Here is a 6,108-nt window from a genome sequence, read left to right as displayed (position 1 = left end):
GTCACTTACTTGTATTAACTGTATATGCACTATTTTATTTGAGGTCCATGGACAATTGACATATTTAGGCTTGTTAGAGAGTCTGTTAGTTTTACTACTTGCTAAATGTCCATGAGGAAAACATCCTTTTGGGATTTTGCACAGCAGGTGGAAAATGGAGAAATAGCTATGTCCCAGGAACCTTGGGAGGGAAAGTCACTGGTTGTGCCTGTGGTCAGAAGGCTGCACTTCTGGGGAGTACAGAACAGCATGGAAACAGTACTAAAACTGGCCATGTGGAAACAAGCTCTAATGGTTGGGCAAACGCATTGTCCTGTTACGTGGAAGAAGAGGAACACATTTGGAGGTTTATGTGGGCTCGTTCCATTGGCTGTAGACTTCAGTTACTTCTCCAAGTGCCCGGAGAAATGTTACTTGTTATCTTCTCAGATAGGTGATTGCAAAATGCCCTTGTTTAGGAAGGGAAACTGTTACCTCATCGACGCTATAGCTAATGCCCTATAGTTCAGTAGGCCTTCTTTGTCCTGAAGGTCTTTAATGCACAAGCCATCTGATGCTTGAAACTATTACTGGCAGGGAGGAGACTCAGAGCCTTAAAATGTCATATAGTCCAAATGATGGCAATGACTGCATCCTCAGTAAGGCTGACAGACTTCCTGAAACCTAGGCTTTTCTTCCTAAACTTTCATGCTGTAATCATACCAGTTTAAGGTGTTCAAACTGTTGAGTAAGGTGGTTCAGCAGTCCTTACTGACTGTTGGGTTTAAGAAAATAGAGTCCTTTTTTTTTTTGATATATGATGTTTTTTAAGTGAATTGGCTAATAAAACCAATGACATTTTTTATTTGCTTTTCCAAAATGAAAAATATCATCTGAGTGGATCATCACTAAATTCAGAGAGCCTGGCATAGGCATTCTGAAATATAGAACTAAAGTAACTAACCCTAACCCTATTTTCTTTAGAGAATACTAAGGAAGTTCTTTCCTCTAGATTTAAAATACATATATGTATATACATACATCATACACACATACACACACACACACACACACATATATATATATATATATTATAGTAGGTGGAAATTAAAATCTTCAATAAAATTTATTTTAAATTATTATGCCTTAGCCAGGTGTGGTGTCTCATCTGTAATCTCAGCAGAACAGGAGACTGAAGAAGAATGGACTGCCACAAGTTCAATGGTTTCTTGGCAAGGCTCTGTTTTAGGCTTGTGTGGGCTGCAGAGGAAGACCCTGTCTCAAAAAAAAATAAACAGAAACAAAGTTATTATGCCTTTCTAGGAGGTTATTAGACAGTAAAGATTACTTGTTAATTTTAATAAGTGATTTTAAGTCCTGACCACTGGAGATGCAAAACATATTGTAAGAAAGAGCTTGTTTTATAGCAAAAAAAAATCTTAGCTCAAAATCGTCCAAATAAAATGAGAGGTTTGTCAACTGAGTGTGGATCAATAAGGAGATTAAGGTTCTCCTCAAGGATAAGCAAGAGGAAGAGTGTATGAAGAAGTAGCGGCCTGTGTAAGAAGCTATGCTCAGGTTAGCTAGAAGCTAGCTTTGAATGGCCATCTGGAGAGAGCGGCTTTATATGCTACCATATAGAATTTTTTTAGAGGATGTGAAGAAGGGGGACTACTTAGGGAAAGGGAAGAGAGGAAAGGAGAAAGAGGCAAGAGAAGAGAGGTGAATATACTCACATTGTGTACATGTTTGAAAATGACACAATGAAATGAATTATTTTGTGTAATTGATATATTCTAAAATAACATTTAAAATCTCTTAAAATAATAAAATTTCAAGGGAGAATTTTAAGCTGACTTGGATGGAGAATTCCATATTGGGTCATCACCTAAGATGAGTCTTCCTCTTTAAACTCAGAAAGATAAAGATTGATCCCCCTGCTGTCAGGTAACCCAGACTCGGCACCTGGACAAGGGATAAGGGCTTAGGGAGGCTTTATGCAAGGGGACAGTGGAACACAAGGGATATGGCAGTAGAGGAGCGCATGAGTGGGAGGGAAATGCTTATTCGGGGATAGAGCTGGAGGGATGAGGAAAGGATGGGGAAGGTAAGAAGGTAATTGCAAACTAAGGACCTCGGAATGAGCCCTATGGAAACCTAATACTTGGTAAGCCAACTCAAAATATATAATTTTTAAAAAGTATTTAAATGATAACTCCTTATTATCTTTATCCAGGGGTAGATAAAACTGCTCTCAGAAGTATCAACAGGATATCAGTTGAAAGTCCTAGCGTCAGGGATGAGATACTTCCTAACAAATTGTTAGTCAAGGGGTCCACAGAGGCTCCCAAAACAAAATTGGCTATTTATTGTCATTGCTCTTGGTTGCCCATGAAAATTAGATGCCACATCCCTGTACCTGAAGATATCACCAACTTTATTTTCAGGGCAAAATAAAACCAAGCTGGAAGATTGCTCCCTACTGGTTAGTTTTCTTCATGCCAGAAAGTGTCGTACAAGATTCTCGGGGAGTTGATTTTTCTCTGCATTGATCTCCTTTCCCTTTGTGCTGGTATCCAAATCAGAGAGCCAGAGCCTCAGAGGCCCCCAACACCTCAGCACTGAAGCAGACCAAAAATGAACCCAACATGGCTCAGGGAAATCTTGCGGAAGAGGGGGCGGAAAGAATGTCAGAGTTACATGTTGGGTCATGATTTTCAGAGACATTTATCATACTAATAACTGGGGGCTAACTCCACAATGCACGACCCATTTTCAATAATAAGGAGGGTCTAATGGGAGGGGGTAGATCACAGATGAGCCTAAATAATGGTACCAAACTGCCTGTATTTACTGAAAAGAAAACTAATAAATTAAATTAAAAAAAAAAAAAAAGATTCTCGGGGAGTAAAGCCATGACCACTCCTGTGGTTCCTCGCCACCCTGAGGCCGCTGCGCCTTGGTCTCTTGGTGTCCAGGCAACTGTGGAGCAGGGTCTTGAGTGGCCATGAGTACAATGCGAACAAACACTTGGGGGACTGTGTCAGAGGAAAGCTCATTTATTTGTTAAGGGAATGGACTCACAAATGTTCATGTAGTGGTGGGAAAAGGTACAGGGGATTGGCTGTGTGAAGGCTGCTGGCTGGTATCTCATTAGCATACAGGGTTAGGATGGCGGTACAGGTCACATGGCGGCTGGGAAGCTGAAACCTACATCTTATGAAGATGTTCGGCGTGGGGGGGAGGGGATGCCCTCACTTGAGATTGCAAGATTGTCAGGGACAAGGCATGCTGCAGTGACCCGTGGCCGGGGCCCTTAGCCTGACAGCTCAGGCCTGCTTAAATCTCCAGTGGCACGGGGCCCTCAACTGTGCCCAACACACTGCTACCCATTTGTGGACCCTGTGTACTTCACAACCAGCCAGAAAGGCAAAATATATCCGCTTGCATAAAAGTGGCAGGAAAGTTATGGGAATAATGAATGGGATTTGAGACTAGCTCCATAGGAAAGAAATAATCCCTAGTACTACAAATTTGGCCAAAAATCTGTTTCTAGGAAAACAGACCTTCGACGGGAAACCAACACTGTGGTTATGTTAATTGGACAGCATGGCAAACTGCCTTCTAAATATACATTTGTTCTCATAGGCTTTTATTGCTGTCAGCCTTGAACACAGGCGTTTCCTTATACAAAAGGTAAAGGTGGATTCAGAGATGAACAGAAAGCAAAGTAACCAATAATAAGAAACTGGTTTATGCTTAGCCCTAAAGATGACATCTAAATCACCCTCTGAGGCTCAGGGAACCTCCCAGAAGAAGAAACAGAAAGAATGTGAGAACACGTAGACAGGACGTGGGTGTGCGAAATGCTGTCTTGGCTACCTAAGATCCTACACTCATGAACTCACAGTAGGCGTGATTTCCTGCATATGGCTGACCCTGTATACATTTCACCAGTGGTGAAGCAGTGGTCCGTGAGATCCCACACCTACCTGAGCTAACTGGAGAGAGGGCATGAAGTTATTCGGTGATGTAGATATTGGAGGATTGTCCATTCTCTAGTAAATAACCTCCCATCCATGATTATGCAAATTATCATTATCTAAATCAGTGGATAAAAAACAATAAGGCATGAGAGTAGGATGAGGTTCTAATGAGAAGAATGGTTTTAGGGCTGGAGGGATGGCTTAATGGTTAAGGCATTTGCCTGCAAAGCCAAGGGACCCAGGTTCAATACCCCAGGAGCCAGAGACACAAGGAGGCACACGTGTGTCTGGAGTTCATTTGCTGTGGCTGGAGGCCTTGGTGTGCTCATTCTCTCTCTTTCTCTCTCTCTCTGTCTCTCTCTCTCCCTTTTTCTCTGTCAAATAAATAAAAATAAAGAAGGGTTTTAGTGAAAGAGAAAGGGTGGAGAGAAAATGAGAGAAAGAGAGACTAATTGGGGAGAGTGGGATCAAAACACATGTATCTTGTCAAAAAATAATAAATTTTATAATAAAGAAAGGTTGATCTCAATAAGAGTAGCACCAAAGTAACTTCAGGAATCAATTTATAATTAAACTCTTCAAATCTCTGAAACATCATAATATTTGAAGTCCTTAGATTTTGAAAAGTGAAATCAGAAGTTTCTAGTAGTAGCCTATGAAATCTGTGTGGTTCAAATATATGACTTATTCCTTCACTCTCCTCATTTACTTCCAAATGTCCAATCCCCAATGAGCGTCAGCCTCATGTATCCATGAATACAGTTTAAGGTATCTGCAATTCCACATTCATTTGCAGTCAGTTGCTTCTCCCATGGTCTATTTTATGCAGTGTCATTAGTCTCAGTCATAGCCAGGTTCATTCATCTACATTCCAGATTTAAAAGAGATGATGGGGAGATCACTCAAAAGTTAAATCAACTCCTACCAAAACTTAAAATCAACTCCTACCAAATCAGAGAGCCAGAGACCCAGAGGCCCCCAACATCACTGAAGGAGACCAAAATGAACCCAACATGGCTCAGGGAAATTTTGCAGAAGAGGGGGCAGAAAGAATGTCAGAGCCACATGTTGGGTCATGATATGCAGAGACATTTATCTTACCCATAACTGTGGGCTAACTCCAGAATGCATGACCAATGTACCTCAATAAGGAGGGGCCAAGGGGAGGGGGTAGGGCACAGATGAGCCTAATAATGGTACCAAACTGACTGTATTTGCTGAATACAAAACTAATTAATAATTTTTTTATGTTAAAAGTGCTTGCTTGAAAAGCCTGTTGGACTAGGTTCTACCCAGTAACCATGTAAAGAGAGATGCACAAAGTGGTGCATGTATCTGGAGTTATAGCAGCTAGAGGCCCCAAAGTACCAATTCTCTCTCTTTCTCCTCTCACAAATATATAAATAAAAACAAAAGGATAAAAATTATCTATGAAGATTTTTTTACAATGTCTTATATGATTATAATTTTGTATTAATACATTTGAGATGTTATCAGAAACTAATTTATTAATTTTAATAAGTAATGGTTCTTTAGTGTTCTATTGATAATATTACCAGTACACAACTAATAAATATTTGAAAATCTAAAAAATAAAACATGACCATATAACTACTTCAGTAGAAGGCAGAATATTTTCTCTTCTTCTATATAATAGTCTGTTTCCACTTCAGGCAAATAAATAAATTAATTAATTAATTAATTAATTAGAGCACCGTGTACACTTTTTCTCCAAATATTTCATGGCTGATACCTGAGCACCTGTGCCAGCATATAACTGGCTAAAATGCAAGGAGGAACAGTTGGCCAAACTCCCCTGAGACTCTCTTGTTCATTTCAAAACATGTCTGTGCAGTGGATTGCATGACCTACCTCATCCAAGAGCCAGTTCCTCCCTTAAAATCCTAGAAACAGTAGTTTTTGTAGGACTATCTAGTGTAGTTCCAGTGTCCACAGTGATGATAAAAATGTAATGAAGAATTATGCACTCTGAAAAAGCATATTTTTGTATAACTAGAAGTTTTGTAAACATCAAAGCTTTTTAAAAAATATATATTTATTTATTTGAGAGAGAGAGAGAGAATGGACATACCAGGGTCCTCTAGCCACTGCAAACGAACTCCAGATGCATGCACCCCCTTGT

This window comes from Jaculus jaculus, chromosome 5 (genome assembly GCF_020740685.1).
Source record: "Jaculus jaculus isolate mJacJac1 chromosome 5, mJacJac1.mat.Y.cur, whole genome shotgun sequence".
Taxonomy (NCBI): Eukaryota; Metazoa; Chordata; class Mammalia; order Rodentia; family Dipodidae; genus Jaculus; species Jaculus jaculus.
Note: the sequence above shows the minus strand (reverse complement) of the source record.